We start from the raw sequence: 20,924 nt of genomic DNA on the forward strand, positions 1-20,924 counted from the left end.
AATAATCAGTGTTAGGGACCCGCCATAAACAGAGGGAACCAGTGCCAGAATTTCATCCCCTGTGAAGAGGCAACTACTGTTCAATATCACTGTAGATTACCTGTCCTAGAACTTTATATAAATAAATTCATATAATATATTCTCTTTTGTGTCTGGCTTATTTAGCTTAGGGTAATGTTGTTGAGAAACATCCCTAATGTTGCATGTATCAATGGGTTATTTTTCTTCCTTATTGCTGAGTATATTCTGTTACATACAGTTTGATGTGTTTATCTAGAAGCTCTACATATTTTGTTCTTAATTTCAGTCTATCCTCCAATTTGAACTGTTTTATGTATAGTGGGAAGTATGTGTTAAAGTTCTTTTTTTTTTCCATACAGATATCCAGTTTTTCTTGTGCCATTTCTTTTGTTGTTGTTGTTTTGTTTTTTGTTTGTTTTCTGGCTACTTAGTCCATAAGTTTATTGTTTTCTTTATCTGAAAAATCGTCATAGAAATTATGGTTTGGTTTATTAACTCTCAGTAGCCCGTTCCTGAGCTCTAAGGAAGCTTGCCTTCTTCTGAGCTACCTGATCTTTCTTTTGGGCAAGTGACATTTTGAAATGGTTCCACCTCTTCTATTTAACTTCTTTCTTAGGCTTCTTCTCATACACTGGATTCCCTCATATTGCAGCATGAGCTTTCTTATACATCTCCTCCATCACATCTGGAGTTACGTTGTTCTTTATGTATTGAGAGAATTGTGTTTTGTAAGCATCTTCAACTTCAAGCATGTCATCTGCAACGTTCTGCCCCATGATGTGCTTTCGATGTATCTCAGCATTGAATTCTTTGCTTTCTGAATTGTAACCAGGGAACCGTCTGGTACTGTGAGGGACAGAGAAGCCTCCATCAACAGCTCCCTACAGGGCCCCAAAACTTTATTCCCAGTAGTAGTTCTGGCAAGCCCTGCTTCCAAGTAGCAGGTGAAGGCACCAGGTTGACCATCAGTGCTTTCCACATTGTATTCATCTCCAGTCACCTCGACTTGGCCTTCATAAATTTTGTTCATACCAAACCTATTAGGAAGCCTGTGGGCCAGCAGCAGGCCAGTACCATACGCTGCAGCACAGTTTGTCAGGCCAACCTTCACACCATACTTTGGGAGTTCGTGAGCATAAGCTACACAAACTATCACATCTCCTCCTATATGGGCACAGGCAATCTGACAAATGATATCTCTGTTGGTTACCCAAACTATCATTCGTATTTGAATGTGTTGTACTTATTTTTGTCTTGGATTACCAATCGTTTCCGAGCATAGTAGTCAGTTTCGCCCTCTCACCATCTTCTAAATTTCACTTGGCATCTCTTGAAGTAAGCCTTATTCTTGACAACTTTAACAAACCCCATCCTGTTGAACGGAGGACACAGCCGCCACTGAGCTCCTCGCAACATTTCTTGAAAAGGCTCTCATTCACCCACTCAATTATCCAATTATTTTTGCAGCATAACAAACTACCACAGGAATGACGGGCTTAGCACGAGGCTTTTACTTTGCTATTTTACAGGTCAGCGATCCAAGAAAGGCTCTGCTGGACAGTTTATTCATGGAGTTTCTCATGTGATTACACTAAGGTGTTGCACGAGGCTGCAAAAATCTGAAGGCTCAATTAGGCTTGGGGTCAGAAATGGGTCACTCACGTGACTGGCCTGCCAGCTGGTGCCCGGGGGCTCAGCTGAGAGTGTCGATCAAAATGTTTACACGTGACCTCCCCATCACGGCAACCAAAGGGTGGTCAAACTTCTTACATAAGCCTGGCTTCGCACAGAAGGAGTGTCCCCAGAGAACCTGGCAGAAGGTGGGTTGCTTCTTACGACTTACTCTCAGAAATTATACAGTGTCATTTTCATCATATTCTTTTGGTCAAAGCAGTCACAGTCCCATCCAGATTCAAGAAAACCCCACATCCTGATGGGAGGTGTATCTAAGAATCTGCAGTCATCTTTAAAACAATAACATAGTACACATGTAGGTCAATTTTAGACTCTCTTCTTCCATTCTATTGACTTTTCTGTCTATCCTTACATCAATAATAATGTTTGATTATACTAATTCAAGGTAAATCTTGAAATCAAGTCTAAGTTCATTTTTTAAATTGTTTTGGCTATTCTAAGTCCTTTGCATTTCCATGTAAATCAGCTGGTTGGTTTCTAGTGTTAAAAACTGCTTGGATTTCAATTGGCATTGTATAAATCTATAGTACAATTTGGAAAGAATTGATTTCTTAACAGTATTAAATCATGTGATCCATAAATGGTATATTTCTCCATGAATTTAGGTCTTTTATTCCTTTTTGCAATGTTTTTTGGTGTTTTGTAAGAGGTCTTGCACTTATTTCATTAAGTTTACTCCTATGTATTTTATATATTTTGATGCTATTGACAATGGAATTGACCTTTAATTTCATTTTCCAATTGTTTCTTGCTTATATATAGACATACAATTTTTTTTGTATATTGATCTTAAATCCTACAAGCTTTCTAAATTCACTTGCTAGTTCTAATACACCCAATACAATGTTGAAAAGAAGTTCAAAGAATGAATATCCTTGCCCTGTTCTAAAATTTAAAGATCAAATTTAAGTATTTTGCTAATTATTTCATCCTTGTTTTTCTGCCTCAGTCTCACTCTTCCTTCTTCTGGGAACCCCAATTACACATAAGTTAGACTGATTAATGTTGCCTCCCAGATCTCTGAGACTGTTCCTTTTTTCAGGCTCTTTTTCTCTCATTCAATGTGCATAGTTTACTGATATTTTCTTCTAAAGACTTCAATCTTCTGTAAGGCTAATCTAGTGAATTTTTCATTTCATATTTTTTTCAGTTATAATTTTTCCATTTTGCTCTTATTTTATAATTCCAACATTTTTTACTGAGATTATCCATCTGTTCACTAAGTATGACAATATTTTCCTTTAAATTATTGAATATATTTATAATAGCTATTCAAGTTCTTTCCTGTTAATTCCAACAACTCTGTCATCTCTGGGTCTGCTTCCATTGATTATTTTCTTCTATGGGTATAAGGCACACTTTTCTACTTTCTCTTAGGCCAGAGCAGTCCAACATCTGAGTTGTGGCCTTTCTGGGGTTTCAATTGAATACTTGAAGCTTCAGCAAAATCTCTCTACTTCTGTTAGTCAGAATGCTAATGCCCCCCTCAACTCTATGATCTTCAAAATCTCAAGTCAGTTCACACTTCCCTAGGTATCTGCTTGCTTCCCTAACTATCTGCAAGCCTTGCTGAGTCTTTTCATGTACATGTAGCTTAGTATTTGGCCAAAGATCCAAGGGAACCCCTATGCAGATTTCTGAAGCTTATTTTCTGACAAGCTGCCTCCTTTCAGATATCTGTTCCTGCAAGTTCCAGCCTCAGCAGTCCCAAACTCTGGCTCCTCCATTCAGTGAGACTGTTATACTTTGCTAGGGTTTCAAATGCCTGTGCCATGGTCTGAAAGTGCCTTCGGTCAAAAATCAGGGGTCATCATAAGGATCATATGTTTTCTTTTTCTCAGGGATTACAGTCCATTGCCGCCTCTCTTCCATTATCTGAAAACAGTTGCTCCAAATATATTTGTCTAGCTTTACAGTTGTTTACATTGCAAGAGCTAGTCAAGTACCAGTTACCATCATGGCTGGAAGGTCAGTTGAAATTTTATTATTTGAGATTGCCTGCAGACATCAGTGGCTCAGTGAAATATCCACAATGTTTGAGATAATGAGATAAATGGGTTTTCTACTTTCACTCTATAGTGCTTAAGAAATTCAATATACCAGTTATGTTACCATTTCAAATATATATATGTTATAAAAAATAGAGTATGTTTGTGGAGCACTGATACTGCACTTTAATTAGGGAATGGAGGAAATGGTGACCCGTAAAATACTGATTGTAAAGGAAAAAGTCTGGAGTGGTTCAGGGCAGGGGAAGACCCAAGTTTGGACTCAGTCCCAACTCTATTCCTTATTAGCATTGTTGAGCAAGTCATGTAACCTCTCAAAGTCAAGGTCCCCTAACATTACAGCTGGATTGTGATACTGGCCCCTCCATTTAGTCGTGAGTAGCAGATGTTTGCAAACTCTCCATAAATGCCAGTTTTCACTGACAGAAACCTGATTTATGAGCTACATGAGGTAGAAAAACAAAAACTGTATCCTATAATGTTGATATCGATTCTGTTCCCAAATCTGTCTTCTCTCAGCATGTATTTATTATACTAGCAGCCCCCCTTTATTCAGAGCCTACTATATGCCTGTAACTGCTTTGGAGATTTTAGCTTATTTATTTTCTTCAATAAATTTGAATGACAGGGATTAATATCTTCATTTTACAGATCAGGGGACTAAGACTAGGCAAAGTGAAGAAAGTTGCTCAAGGTCAAATGGCAAGTCAAGAAATCAAACTCAGACTCTTGTGTCTACAAAGCCTAAGTGTTTGCCATTGCGCCACATTGACCATGGACTATCATCATTTCTTTAGGCCTCAGAACTCTCCTCTGTGAAATGAGGATTTTGAGCTACATGGTATCACTATCCCCTCTCATCTAAACATGCAAAACTGCAACATGATTTTCTAATCCTATTAAATCTGAGGCATAAAGAAGCCTAATCTAATTTTAAGTCCATATACTTGGAAATGTTGAATTCTAAGATTATGTTTGGTCTGATTTTCATACTCAGCTTCTGATCTGCTATCAATAAAGTCTGCAACCTGAACAATGATTTTCTTATCTTATTCTAATCAATCACACAGGATTTGGTGCTCAACTTTTTTCTCTTCTATGCTGGTCATATACACAGTGCATTTCTAGCTGTATCATCTGTCATTGCTTGTCATGGAGGAAATGTAGTCTTGGTGGGTATATTTGAAGAAGAGTCCTCCAGTTTTTCTGATATGCCCTCTGTCCACTGAGATAATCTGAAAAATATCATTGTGCACTTGTTTGTGCACAGCTCAGGTCATATATTATTTTACCCTATGCTCATTAGAACTAATTATCATTTTATCTCTTTGTTTTTATATCTATTCAATCCATGGCAATTAATGTTTGCAGAATCGGCCTGAGAAGGGAGGAAAGGACAAACATTCATCTTGTCATCTGCTCTGACAAGATTTGAAATGAGTGGGAGGAAGAACACACTTCTGCCTCCCATGCACAAACAAAGAGACCAGCCTTTGAGACAACAAGAGGTCATTCCATGAGCATCAGTGGACAGAGGGCATATTTAAATACGCACATCAAAACACCCATCAAAGAGACATTACCCCCCTTCTTGACAATCACCAAACAGTGACAGATGGTACTGTTGAATCTGCACTGTGTGTGCGAAAAGCATTGAAGAAAAGAAAGCATTGAGAAATAAGACCAACGAAATTGATTGTATGATGGGTTCAGGGAGAGGATGGAGCTATTTCCAAACATTTCTTCTATATGTAGAGAGATGAAGAAGCACAAACTGGCTCCTCACAGCAGACGTTCCTGTTCTCTTGGCACAACCTGCAGAGCCAATGGGGGCCTAACCACTTGTTAGGTTTTTCTGGTCCAAACAATCATTGATATTCTCTACCTTTTTTCTCCAAAGATGATGAGAAATGGACCAGCAGGGAGGCACTATCTTGGCTCTCACCTCCAAAGCAGTAATTTCTTTCTTTGAATATCAGCCACAAAGGTCACTCACAAATCATCTGGCTGAAATGTGAGCTTTTAAGGTGCTCGGCCTCCCACAGAAATTCAGTCGATCTCTAGCTCCAAGTTGACCTCTTTTTCAATCTCTTAAATTTAAAATTAATGCAGCATCAGTGTTTACTGCATGATTGAAGATTCCAAACTCTGAAATGTAATCGTATGCAAAATGTTAGCAGGGCAAAAGATCAAGGACGTGTATAAGACAATCTGACACGAGCATAGGCCAAGTCAAAAAGGCCACGTCACAAAATAAATTGCAACTAGCAAGGGCATGAAAGAGCAGCAGGGCCACGCTTTATAAATACATTAGCGGTGTGGGCAAAGTGTAGACTCAATAATTGTGGTGGGAAAGGAAATAGAACAAGAGACAGCAGCAAAATGGTGAAGGTATTAAGCATTGTCACCATCATAAGATATACTTCAAATGCCTGGAAAGTATTAGTCAAACTTCACTTTTGCCAAAAAAAAAAAAAAAAAAAAGACTTCAATAATTAGAAACCTAGTTCTTAATATGTTTGAAAGAAAAAGAAAAGTCAGCCTGATTAGAAAGTACTTTATCAACTGCTTACTGGATATTTCTGGATGTTTCAAAGTCACTGAAAATCTACAAATACAAAACAAAACAAAAAAGTCATCACATTTCCATCAAAAATTATTCTTCTCCTGGAATCTGGAACAAGATGGTGAAGTAGGAAGATCCTGAGCTCACCTCCTCCCACAGACACACCAAAATTACAACTGCTTTCAGAACAACTATATGAGTGACCTGAAGACTAGCAGAGACGATTGTCCATAACTAAAGATATAAAGAAGGAGCAGCAACGAGAGGGAGAGGCAGAAACGCAGTCTAGTCCAGACCCCCCGACCCCAGCAAAGTGACCCACAAGTGGGAGAAAAATCACAACTGCAGAGTTCTCCCACAGGAGCCAGGAATCTGATTCCCCCCCGGCCTGGGGGCCCCGCACAGGGAAGAGGAGCCCGCAAAATGTCTGGCTTTGAAAACCAGCAGGGTTTAAATCCAATTTAAAAATGGGCAGAGGGGACTTCCGTGTTGGTGCAGTGGTTGTGAATCCGCCTACCAATGCAGGGGACAGGGGTTCAATCCCTGGCCCGGGAGGATCCCACATGCCACGGAGCAACTAAGCCCCTGGGCCACAACTTCTGAGCCTGCACTCTAGAGCCTGTGAGCCACAACTACTGAGCCTGTGAGCTACAACTACTGAGACCTGAGCTCCCAGAGCCCGTGCTCCACAACAAGAGAAGCCACCACAAAGAAGAGTAACCCCCACTTGCTGCAACTAGAGAAAGCCCTAAGGCAGCAACCAGCCAAAAATTAAATAAATAAATTTATTTTTTTAAAAATGGGCAGAGGACCTGAATATACATTTTCCAAAGAAGATATACAGATGACCAACAGACACATGGAAAGATGCTCCAAGATCAATAATCACCAGGGAAATGCAAATCAAAAATACACTGAGATATCACCTCATGCCTTTTAGAATCATCAAAAAAAAAGATGTAAAGAAAGGGGAGCCCTCACGCCCTGCTGGTGGGTAGTAAATTGATCTAGCCACTGTGGAAAACAATATACAGTCTCCTCAAAAAATTAAAAATAGAACTACCATATAATCCAGAAATTCTACTCCTGGGTATTTACCTGCAGAAAACAAAAATGATCATTCAAAAAGAATATATGAACCCATATATTCATTGCACCATTATTTGCAACAGCCAAGATATGGAAGCAACCTAAGTGTTCAATGATAGATTAATGGATAAAGAAGATATAGTAAATATACACAATGGAATATTACTCCACCATTAAAAAGAATGAAATCTTGCCAACAACATGGATGGATTTAGAAATGATCATGCTAAGTGCAGTAAGTCAGACAGAGAAAGACACCTGCTGTATGATTTCACTTACATGTGGAATCTGAAAACCAAAACAAACAAACAAACAAAACAGAAACAGGGTCAGAGATACAGAGGACAAACTGGTGGTTGCCAGAGGAGAAGCGGATGGGGGAATGCACAAAATAGGCGAAGGAAATTAAGAGGTACAAACTTTCATTCATACAGTGAACACGTCAAGGAGATGTAACATACAGCTTTGGGATTATAGTCAACAATAGCGTAGTAACTTTGTACCATGAGAGATGGTTTCTAGCCTTGTTGTGGAGACCCTTTTGTAATGTACAGAAATATTGAACCACTATGCTGTATACCTGAAGGCAATATTGCATATCAGCTAAGTGTCAATAAAAAAATTATGGCTCTTCCAAATACTTGCTGTCACTGCCAGTGCACTACTATTAATTTCCCCAAATCTTCAAGCTGTGAAACTTTTAAGTTATCTTTGACTCACCTCCCTCCCATCTCTAATGTTTAATGCCACCAACTTTTATTTCCATCAAAGCATCTCTTCACCTGTTCCTTTCTCTGCACTCACTGCTTTCTTTTGATCTCTCATATCACAATTTAATTCTTACATTGTCTGTACTTGCCTCTCAGGGTCCACTCATTTTACACACCACATTTATTGTGGCTGTTCTTTTCCAAAACTACAAACGTTCCCTCCTTTCAGTCTCAATTCTTCACCCACCAACACATTTCAACACAAGATGTGAAATCTTGTATGATGTGATTTACCACCTCAGTTCTCTCATCTTTTCTCCAGTCAATACCAAACCTCTCAGAATTTACAATCCTCTTTCCCATCAAAGGCATGCTATTCTTTTCAAGGATCCAAACAGACACATGCTGAGTATGAGCTGCGCTTTGACCTAGACTCGGGGAGCCTGTGCTTTAGCTCCCGGTTCTGGCATCTAAGGTCTGATTATCATTAGGCACTTGGACACCTTTGAGTGCTGGTATTGAAAGTAACAGGAGAGAACAGGCAGAAAATCCAGCAGCAGCACTGATACTTCAAGGAGAATATAGTTTGAGCCATAGTACATGCTTTCCTTACAGAATAAATAACATTGGCTGGTATAACCGAAAGTCCACATTCTCAGTGGCTTAACTCAACGAAGGTTTATTTCTCCCTCACGCCACAATCCAACATAAGTCAGCGAGCAGGGTGAGGCATAGAGAGCGAGGAGCAGTGAATGATAGGGGAACCCAGGCTCCTGGACTCCTTTGTTCTTAACGTGCATGTACTTTAAAGTGACTCCAGAGGATGCGGCAATACAGAAAGAGAGAAGAGATGAGAGTCATGAATAAGAGCTTTTCATGGGTCAGGCAGGGAAGTGACAGGCTTCACTTTACCCATATTCCATCAGGCAGAACTTGGTCAAATGGCCCCAAAGTAACTGTAAAGGGTCTTGGAAATGTAGTTTAGCTATATGCCTGGGAAAGAGAGGAAAAGCACAGATATTGAAGATGTTCTCTTTCTACCCATCATCCAAGGCTCCACTCATTAAGGGCTGTCTAGAAGCTATTCTTAGTTTTGCTGTCAAATCCATATCAACTTGTTCCCACTTAAATCAATAATTGCTGCCAGAGACCAATCCTTTGAACCATTTTTATTTTATTTAATCACATGTGTTACATTATTTCATCTTCTGGATTTTGCCACCTGTTTGGTTTTAACTACTTTAGCTTTAGACCAATACAATGCAATGAGCAGCAGGTTCTTACCCTGCCTCACACTGTAGAATACTAGACCCAGACACGGGTGGCTGATTCCCACTTCTCAAGAGGATAACAGTAATCTCAATTAGTCCAACATTCATACTATAATTACCCACATATAGAGTTTAACAGAACAGACTTTGCAATCAGTGAGACCCAGGTTCAAATCCTGCAGGGCTCTGCTACTAACTATGCAACCTCACTGGGGTATTAACCTCCCTAAGCCTGTTTCCTTATCTGTAAAATGGAGATAATAACATCTACTTTCAGAGTTGTTGTGAGGACTAAGTGAAATATTCGTTAGACACTTAGCACAAAATTGTCACTCTAGTCCACCGAATGAGGAGGTCATCTGGGCATTGCCAAACTGGTGGCAAATTCTTAATAACACCAAGGAGAGAAGCAGTAATATTATTTTGAGGCAATAGCAATAGGTTGATGGGGGAAATATATAGAAAGTAGATAACAATCTAGGAAGATTCTGTTACAAATCATGTAACTGAACCTGCTCTGTTCAGAACAAGAAAAAAATAATTGCTTTCATGGAACAAATAAATATATAGCACAATGTTAGTTACTATAGACACCGTGATGGATTTGTAATGTGTCAGTTTGGCTGGACTGAATTCCATTTTCTAGAATTCCACTTCTTATGGCTTTGCGGTTAGGCCACAGGAAGATTCTGAGAGATGTAGAGGACAGAGGGAAGCAGCCGCCTATCTGTATCTCACCCTTGTTGCTGATGTGCGGAGTTTCCCCGGGGGCATAGAGCAGCAGCTGGGGCTGCTTTTCTCCATCCTCCTGCTGCTTCTGTAATACCTGAGACATTGACTTCTGGGCCAGGTGTATGTGCTTAGCTCCCTGATGAAGCGCCTTGGCTTCTGCAGGATAGCTTTGTCAGCAAGGCCAGTGGCAAAAAAATGCAGACAGGTTTTAGTCCATCCTCATGGGGTTCCAGGTCATGTTTGTGGGTTCCAGCCAACCCTTGATCTCCCCACTCCACACCCACCCTCCCCTCCTGACCAGCACCCTAGGGACACTAAGTGCCAGGTGCAGATACTATATATATATACATATAATTTCTGTGCTTAAACCCTGATACAGGTACGATGATTTTTTAAAAGTCAGACCAGCACATAGGAAGAGGTTATTTTAGATAGGGTAGTCAGGTAGGTCTCTCTGAGGAGGTACCATTTGAGCAGAAACCTGAATGAGGTCACAAATGAGTCCTGAAAATATGTGAAGGGAAGTTATTCCAGCTGAGGGAATAACAAGAGCAAAGGGCCTTTGCACTTGCTGTCTTCAGGCCCTGAACAGAGTTAGATGGAACAGGGAATCTGCACAGGGGTTTGGACCATGTGGTGTTGGCAGAAGGGATAAGAGGTGTGTACATTCAACACATATTTTCAAAGTGAAGCTGCTGGGAATTGTTGATGAAATGGATGTGGGTGTGAAGGAAAAGAAAAATCAAGGATGAGTCTTGATGCTTTCCATTGAGGAAACATGCCAAGCCCAGGAGGATCTAAAAATAAGGCGTTCACTATCTTCAAGGAAAGTCTGTTTCTTCTGCACAGAGGCCATACTGAGCATCTCCTCTTTCTCTAAACACTCTTCCCAACTCCTCAATTGAATAATTGTGAGTCTCCCAACTTCACTCAGCTGTGCGCTCCAAAGGAGCAGGGATTAAGGCTTCTTTGCCTTTTTTTTGCCCCAGTCCACTTAGTGCAGTGATTTGTAGAGAATAGGGTTTATTTAAATTTCTTTGTTTGTGTTGATTCTTCTTGAAAAAGATTTGAAACATTCAATCATTCATAAGCTTCCCTAATTCCTTCAAATCACATCACAATGTGGCTTTAAGGGTTTCTTTATTAGAAAGCCAATATGTGGATTTGTTTGCATGTGCTGATTTCTTTTTTCTTTTTGGCAAATTTCAGGGATTCAATAATATACCAGGAATCAAAGATTACAAAAGAGGAAATCTTTTTATTCTTGCCATTTACTTCACAAAAGAATTAGAATTTCCTTTAACAAAGAACATTCACATATTAGATTTTAGGCAACTAAATTCTAATCGAGCCAAGCAAAGCCAATTCAATATCTTACACATGTTGGATATTAATTAACACAGTTAATTAAAGCAATTTAAAATCTCCCCTTTCCTGGTTCCATTAGCATTGGCTTTTTCAACTAATAAAGAACCTTTCTTAAGTATTATGAATAGTTATGGAAATCACAAATTGCAGAGGCATTTATGAAGGAGAAATAATTTATTCATCAATTACTAACATTCACTGACCATAAATTTGTCACTGAAATAAAACTGTGGCATTTATGCCCAGATGCACTCATAAATAACTAAATAATTAAACCCACAGCCTCAGAACAAAAGCCGCACAATGGGCACAATGAAATTCAAATAAGTATCTCACAGGACAAAAATAGAACATGTAATAAAAATTATGCTAATCTGCATGTGACCCTTTCAGAGCTTTGATGCTAGCAGTTTACAGAAGTTCTACTTCGCTTTCCATCACTCATTTCCTACCCACTGTCCGTGAAGAGTGACGAAGTATTTGGAGCACCCCAAGGCAGATTTGTCCCTGTCAACCCTGTATGGGTTGTGACGATGTGAATTGTGGTCTTCCAGCTCCCAAAGCCCATCTTCTCCCAACTTCTCATCTTCCCAGCGTGGCCCAAGCCTCCTGCACTGGGCATGAAGCTAGGGGAAAGGAAGAGGGAGAGAGGAGAACCCGCATTTACTCAGTACCTACTATTCGGTAACAACTGCCCAACTCCTGTTCTCAGTTCATACGTATGTAGCCCCCCACGGTAATTGTTTCCTCCATTTTCAAACAACAGAATTGATATTGAAGGCTTGATTAGATTGCCCTGGTCACTCAGGACAAGATGCTTGGTACCCAGCTCTTTCAGGCTCTGAAGCCTATATTTTGCCACCTGAACTTGGCGTAAGGAGAGCTCTTCACGTCTCTGATGTGTACGCATGCTCTGGGCATCCTATGTGGTCAGCCCTAGTGAGGTCTGCAGCTCTGCACTGGGTCCACCCCGGGCTGACCAGCCTGCTCAGATGACAACAGCATTCTTTTGCATCAGGCTATTTTCCTCAGCAATTTCTTCTTGCCTTTGGAGAGCAAATCAATGTATGGAAAGAAGCCCAGAGACTTCTGACGTGTCCGAAGTATGTTTGTTGCAGGAAGGGGGACCCCTTCCAGGGCCTGAGAGTGGGCTCTTGTCTAACACTCAGAGATGAATTGTTCGAGGAGACACACGTGCTGACAAAGCAGGAGACTTTATTGGGAAGGGGCACCCGGGCGGAGAGCAGGAGGGTGAGGGAACCCTGGAGAACTGCTCTGCCACGTGGCTCGCAGTCTCAGGTTTTATGGTGATGGGATTCGTTTCCAGGTTGTCTCTGGCCAATCCTTCTGACTCAGGGTCCTCTCTGGTGGTGCACGCAACCGTTCAGCCAGGATGGATTCCAGCAGGGAGGATTCTGGGAGGTGGGTCGGACATGTGGACTGGCATCTCCTCTCTCCTTTTGACCTTTCCTGTATTCTTCCGCTTGGTGGTGGCTTGTTAGTTCCGTGTTCCTTACCAGGGTCTCCTGTCGTAAAATAACTCATGCACGTTGTTACTGTCTTTGCCTGGCCAGGGTGGGCTGTTTCAGTGTTTCCCCTGACAACTTGACGATAGGATATTGCACACACATACTGTTTTCCCTTAATGTTGTACGAAAATATGGGGAAAGGGAAGCCAAAATCAGCGGAGGAGCCCTTGGAGGATGAGTTAGATATGAGAAGAGTGAGTAAATCTCAAAATAGGTAGCAATTTCTGCCCTTTCCTACTCTACTAGTTTTTTTTACAAAAATAACTGGGCTTGGGTCCATAGAACTTCAGTTTCTTATGCTTGCTTTCCCAGTTACTAGCTGAGTTACTTTGCCCAAGACTGTAACCTCACAGGCCTCTGTTTCCTCTTTTGCAAAATGGTGTCAATAGTCAACTTTGAACAGCTGCTGCAGGCTCAAAAGAGATTGTGTGTATCCGAAAAGAAGTCAATAGGGTAAATGTAGCTCACGTATATGTTGCTTTTGAATAGCAGAGCAGTTTTTTTAAATGTGAATTTGAACGTGAACTTAATGCATCTCCCAGTTGGCCACAGTCCCCACCACACCCTACTGTCTTATACCCAGCAGCACCACACATGGACACTATCTGCCTGGCCCCTGAGGCATTTAAGTTTGCATCTTATATGTTTATATGTCTTCTGTGAACTCAGGAATTACATGAATATTGTAAATATTATGTTTCTTTGAAGACAAGAAATCATACCTTAGTACCATCACGACATGATAATATACAACAGAATGCCAGGCAGATATTGAACTCTAAATAGAAGTTTCTGGAAATGAAATCATATTGGTGGTGTCTTGATAGAAGTTGTGTCACCCTCTATAGAGGATTCATCCTCACAAGCTCACTTAAACTGCAAACACTGTTTTCCAGAGCCCAAGACACTAACCAGCCTTCCTTTCTCTTTCCAGCGAACACTCAGATTCTTTTAAAGGAAGAATCTTAATGTGTGGCTTAGATTGAAAACACGTATTTGTATTCTGCGGCAACGGTTCAGGTCATGGACATTTTACAAGAAAATCAAATAAGTAAATCAATAGTACAGACATTGTTTACCCCAGGGCCCATCTGCTACCTGGTGGTTCATTACAGTACTTAAGATTGCCATGATCAGTGTTTCTCCCTTGTGAATTCAAGGAATAAGCAGTATTTTGAACGTATGAAAGGTTATTATGTATTCATCTAAATAACTTCCAAGAATCTTTATACTCCACTGGGTATTAGGCATTGCAGTGCCCAGGGGTGCTCAGACAGACCCTGAAGCAAGACTTGCATGAAGCCAGCTCCAGGGAAGGGAAAATAACAAGAAATGCCATTTCCGCCCCAACTATTCCCAACTTTCCCTTGCAGGCTGGGTGCCTTTATTTCTATCTACTAGTGAAAGAATAAAATATACTTAAGAAAATTGTATGTTCTAGACCTCTACCATTAATTTACATAAATGGGAAAAACCCACAGGTTCACATCGGTACTACGTTCTAATCCATAATTGGAAAGTTTTCTCCAGTGGCTTAAATAATACCGTTCAGCCCAAGCTTTCAGATTGTTCCTTCTTATTAACTTTATTCCTCTTGGTCCCCTATGAGCTGGGTTAATAACAGGAGCATTCGAGTCTTTATGTTGCACTAAAAAGGAAGTCAAGATGATTAACCCCAAGTCCCAACTCAGAGCTCGAAACTGGACACTCGCCCCTGGTTCTCTTTTTCCAGTCCCACACCACATTGCTGAGACACAGGCTAGAATTGCCAAGGATCGCAGTCAGCAAGGTGGGTGCCACCAGATATAAACGGTAGTCAATGCAGACAGAGGTAGGAAAGAATACACTTCAGGCAAAAGACTTTCAAGACAGTGTATCTGAGGGAGAGTTTAATAAACCATCCACTGTCCTTATTTTCACTCCATAAAGTAGTGATCCCAAATATGTGGGCCATGGATCACCTAGAGATTTGGAAAGCGAATACAAAGAAAGGTGGAATAATCTATATTTTCAAAGCATATATCCTCAAACATTGTATGTAGATGACATAAATTTCTTGAACATAGAGCTGCTACTATTTTTTTTAAAGAGAACTTTATTATTATTTTTTTTTTGGCTGCATTGGGTCTTCGTTGCTGCACACGGACTTTCTCTAGTTGCAGTGAGCGGGGGCTACTCTTAGTTGCAGTGCGTGGGCTTCTCTGTGCAGTGGCTTCTCTTGCTGTGAAGCACGGGCTCTAGAGCATGAGGGCTTCAGTAGTTGTGGCAGGTGGCCTCAATAGTTGTGGCTCGTGGGCTCTAGAGCACAGGCTCAGTAGTTGTGGCACATGGGCTTAGTTGCCCCTCGGCATGTGGGATCTTCCCAGACAAGGGATCGAACCTGTGTCCTATGCGTTGGCAGGCGGATTCTTAACCACTGCACCACCAGGGAAGTCCCAGAGCTGCTACTATTTTTAATCTTATGTAGCTTACATGGGGTGCTCTGATTTATGAAATACCATTTATTTGAAGTGCTATTAAATTAATTGTAGTCTTGTAATTATGCATCACCACAATTACTATAAGATAAATGTACAAATAGTATTGTGTTGAGTGTATTCGGGAAAAAATGAGCTTGGGGCATTTGAAAAGTTGGGATCCACTATATTCAATGATATGTTCAAGTCTATCTTATAAAATACAATGAGATCCAAGGAAGCCAGTTTCTTTTCGAATAATGAACACTCTGAAGCAAACTTTCCACCATTTTTAATCCTCATTTATTATTTCCATTTATACCTTCATGTGCCCAATCTTTCAAAGTTTGTTACCCAAGAAATATCCATCAAGTAATTTATTATTTTGTCTTTTCATAGTAGACATATGCTTTTTATTAGAATTTTTTAATTGAAAGTGTTTTTCCCCATTCATTAGTTAGTTTGGAGACACCTGAATCAGAATTGCAGCTTTGAATTTTTTAATTTATTTTGAGTTTATTTTTGTAGTGATCACAGAATTTCCATCACTGGTTTCTCTGCTTTGGAGTCCCTGATAAACACAATGGGTATCTAATCACCATATTTATTTTTATCACTTTCTGACAATTAAGAACATTCTGCATCACTTAGTTTAGAAACCGTACTAGATCCAGTGAGATAGTCCTTTGTTTCAGAACTGGCTCCAAGCCAGATAAGTGTGACTGATTCTTCTGCAGAAGGAGTTTTACTTCCCAGAGTTTATTGAAGTAATCCCCAAGCAAACTTACAGGCATGGTGCTGATTTCGGTATAGACTTCCTACTGGCCAATCTACTGACTCAAAAACTATTTCCCTACATTAGAAAACCTGAGAGAAGGGCAATTGTCATTCAGGGAATTGTACTGGTCTTTTTCTATCATTGGGAAGTCTATGAGAGACTAAAAGTTTAGGAAGAGAAGAAATCATAACTCTGTTAATCTAGAAGAAAACAAAACAAACAAACAAAAATCTTAAGGCTGATTGTGGGATTAGGCAAAAGTCTACCTACTACAGCCATGGACTTGGCAGTGATTCACAATTGATGCTATCGAGATGGTTTACACGGGTCATCATTTTTATTATAATCATTATTATTTTACATATACTGAAACCAAGGCTTAAAATATCACATTTTCATTGGACTTAATTACAGAATAAAAGTCATATTTCAATTGCATTGTATGCACATACACACACACACACAAAAGGATGGCATAAATCCCTCTGAATGCCCTATCCACATATCACTTTACTCAGATATTGACCTTCATAACCAAGGAAAGATTTCTGAATCTCAGTCAGGAAATAAGGGAGGTATCTCAAGAAAAAATAAATAACAATAATGGAATGTTCCCTACAATAAGTTATTGATCAAACTGATTATCAAAAATCTGGGGAATTTTTCTTTTATGAGTGTAGCCCTGTGGCTACAAGTTCAATAGGCCTTAAGCAAAACCTGGGAGCTATATTTTTTTAACCCACAAAGTACAATAACTCCAATAATCAGCCAGGTTTGGGTACCACTTACCTGACTTTCTGTCCTGGGATGCCACGTATAATTTCATCACCCCCTAGTATTTTCCTGAACACCCACCAGGGTTGCCAATGATGGCAGCCAATCCCAGTCTTCTCTGCCACCTGAAGTCCAGGCTAGGGCTAATTATACCACCTCCTCCTTGTTTTCTAGCAATCAGAGAAATGGTAAAGCAAATGCTTAGACTAACCATATCTAATATTTAACTGACACTTCCTGTCTACATTAGCTGTTTATAATTATTCGTCTGTCCTGAGAGTCATTGCCTGGGCCAATCCAGTTGTTCAATATTTTCAATGTTAACAGTGTTAACACCAATACTAACCAATGAGTAAGGGACGTGGGGCCATTTTGAGGGAGGGGATTGCTACTCTGCAGCAGCTAAAACAGATGCAAAGAAACAAAAGAGTAAGGAAGCCTTTGCTTTCTCCTCTTGACCGCACCCAAGGCTGTCCCCATGGTGACCACGCAGCCGTGATGGAAGCCTAGTGATCCTCCGCTGGGAACTTACTCTTACTTGACAGAGGTGTGGTCTCTTGTTGAGTCATTTGAGTTCAAGATGATACACAGTGTTTGTTGTTTGTTTTGTTTTTGTTTTAGAGACTAATGGCTGAACTTTTGTTCAGCTGAGGTACCCCGTCCTTTTAGAGAGCTAGATAAAATCAGTATTCTCACCACGATGCCTGAATCTTGTCAAGCTACTTTGCCTCTTCCCAGGGTTTCTGCAAGGACTCTGGTCTCAAACGTTTCCTGAATTTTAGCAGAGTTTATTCAAGATGTTCCGGGTCACAGGGACAGCCACACTGTGGATTCATAAGACTTCCACCAGCTACCCTGTTCACCCGCCAGCTTTCATCATTCTTGCCATCACCATTCCTGTCTTCCCTTCCACAGCCCAGCTCTGAAGGCCGAACAGTACCAGTCTGGGTACAAGGCACACAGAGTAGTGGTTAAAGGCATGGGCTCTGGAGTCACACTGCCCGGATTCAAACCCCACCTCAGCACTCTGCCTCTGGACAAGGCTACGGACCATGAGAGATGTCATTTGTTAACCAGGAATGATAATGGTGTCTACCTTACTGGGTTATTGAGCAAAGGACACCAGACCATGCCTTTAAGCACAAAACACAGAACTGGGAACATTACAGGTGCTCGTAAATATCCCCCAGTGGGCATATGGACCACCCCCGACCTACTGAAATGATGTACCTGATCTGATCCCTGCCTCATCAATGAGGATCAGAGATGGAATCCAGCTCAGTATTTATTATTATTAACACTCCGTTAAATCCCAAGAGAAATTAAATTCCAGTGATTTCAAGGAAATTAAAGTGCAGTTAGGAATAGACTATCGATACAAACGCATGAAAGGGGAGATCTAAGAAGCAATAGGCAAGATGCCAAAACTCATAAAACAGAAGCTGAAAGCTAAGCCAAGGCATGTTCAGGGTTGAGCAGTGATATTCAAGGAAAGCATTTCAAAGAAGACATTTTGAACTTGATGTTAAAATAAAGTTAAAAAAAAAAAGAGAAAGAAGAAAGAAAAAGAAAAAGAAAGAAGAAAGAAAGGAAAAAAAGAAAGAGAAAGAAAGAAAAAGAAAGAAAGAAAGAAAGAAAGAAAAAGAAAGAAAGAAAGAAAGAAAGAAAGAAAGAAAGAAAGAAAGAAAGAAAGAAAGGAAGAGAAAGGAAGGAAGGAAGGAAGGAAGGAAGGAAGGAAGAAAGAGAGAGAGAGAAAGAAAGAAAGAAAGAAAGAAAGAAAGAAAGGAAGGAAGGAAGGAAGGAAGGAAGGAAGAAAGAAAGAAAGAAAGAAAGAAAGAAAGAAAGAAAGAAAGAAAGAAAGAAAGAAAGAAAGAAAGAAAGAAAAAAGGAAGGAAGTAAAACCCTGGCAGATGGCAAGTAAGAGAGAAGTCATCTGAAATGCTGGACGTTGTTAGGAAACATACATTGATGTGTGTAGCTAGAGGTAGCAGGTCCTAAGCGAAAGCGAGAGGGGATGGCTGATGGAAGACTGTGTCATGAATCTGTCAGCATTTGCAGCTGTAGGCTCCCAACAGAGTAGAGAGCCGCAAGCTGTCACCTCCCCTTGGGCACCACGTGGAGGAAGAACCAGAAAGGAGCTGGAGAAGGAAGGCCTGCAGGAAGCCGCAGGCTTCGGAGCTCTGTGGGGCCAATGGAGACAGAACAGGTGAATCCAGTGATGCTCCAGCAATAATGTCATGACTTAACCTTTTTTGTACTAGCGATTTCTATGGTTCCATGAAGTCAGAATCACTCATTAAAAGAGAGAAGTGTTTCCATGACATCACTGTGCCTCTGGCGGACTGCAGAGATGGATGGATTAGGTCACGTGCACACCCTCACGCAGCTGTGGAAGGAGGTTAGCTGTGGAAATAAAAGTAGGGTCTGGCTGAGGGGAAATCAGACCTACACTTGAATTCTAGCTTTGCCAGTTGCCGGCTGCACGACCTTGGACAAGCCACCTAACCTTGCTGAGATCTAGGGTCTTTCTGCGTAAAGCGTGAATAGTGCCCACCTTGCAAAGTTCGTTGTGCGATTTACAGGTAACATGCACAACACTGCGCCTTGCACACAGCAAGCACTCAATAAATGCTAGCCATTATTGCAACGTGCAGTACAGAAAACTAAACCCAACAAGAAGGGTGTAACTTACAGTTGAGAGTCCTCAAACACCCTATTGGAAAATCCGTATACTATTGTACCATATTTTTAAAATGTCTATTTATATTAAAACTTTTTATTGTTTGCTCCTGAGTGTGAGATATGTAAGCACCTCAGAGGTTGTATTTGCCTGCCCTCTAGTGGTAAGATAAGCCCACTTCAGATATGAGGCAAAATACATCGTTTTATTCTTTATCTAGAACCAGAGGCTGCAGGGGTAAAGCAACCTCCCCAAGGTCACTATGCAATATTAAAAGGTAGAATTGGAATCCAGGTCTCAACACGCCTCTCCATGTTTTTTCCATCCACCGCAGGGCTGGAGAGGGCTGTGGGAAGTTTAAGCTGAAGGTTTAACAAATACAACATACTGGCCTCCCTTTGCTTCACTGCTCTTAAGCAATAAGGCTATTTTCCTTTGGTAATGAAGGATAGTTGTCAGCCCCTCCGGATGCCTGGCTAACCTTCCATGGAGTCAGGCACAATGGTTGTTGGCAAAAAAGGAAGCCTGAGATGCTTCAGATGGGACTGGATCCCAGAGGCAGAAGGAGCCAAGTCAACGTGTATTAAGAAAATCCTGACTTAGAATCACCAAAAACATTTCTATCAGTAAACATCAGAATAGGATAGACGGGATGAAAGCCCTGTCACCTGGGTGATACGCCCAGCTCGTAGCCAAAGGAACCAGTTGGAATCCAGACTGTGTCTCTTACTGTTCTGTGGTCTTCAAACAGGAGGGAAGCAGGCAGGACACAACCTTTAAAAAATGATACAGCTATTGAGGACGCACAAAAACTGACTAAAACCGATTAGGCTCAAGACGGCATTCAACTTCCAGGAGACCTTGAGCCTCTTTATGTCCTTATTGCAATATATTAGCATATGCTAAACCACACACCCACCGATGTCATGACAGTTCCAAGGCCAACCATAAAAGGCCAAAAAGTGGGTGGTGGTCTAATTCCTGAAAATCCCCACCCCTTCCCTGACATAGTGGAACTAATCCTCCAACTCATTAGTCCATGAAATTACCCAGCTCATAAAAACTAACTACCCCCTTTCAGGGCCACTCTCCTGCCTTTTGAGACGGACTGCACCTATGGAACGTGTATCTCCCTCAATAAATCTACTTCTTACCTATCACTTTGCCTCTCGCTGAATTCCTTGTGTACTGAGACATGAAGGACCTGAGTTTCAGTAAGTCCTGACCTCAGGTGTGTGGGTTCAGG

The 20,924-nt window shown here is 40.8% G+C and overlaps 1 pseudogene; it reads right to left on the bottom strand.

Moving 5' to 3' along the window:
* Window positions 1–512: 512 nt before the first annotated feature.
* On the bottom strand, window positions 513–1,419 carry LOC130835899 (60S ribosomal protein L5-like; annotated as a pseudogene).
* Window positions 1,420–20,924: the final 19,505 nt, after the last annotated feature.

The sequence above is a fragment of the Hippopotamus amphibius genome, chromosome 14 (assembly GCF_030028045.1).
Source record: "Hippopotamus amphibius kiboko isolate mHipAmp2 chromosome 14, mHipAmp2.hap2, whole genome shotgun sequence".
Classification (NCBI taxonomy): domain Eukaryota; kingdom Metazoa; phylum Chordata; class Mammalia; order Artiodactyla; family Hippopotamidae; genus Hippopotamus; species Hippopotamus amphibius.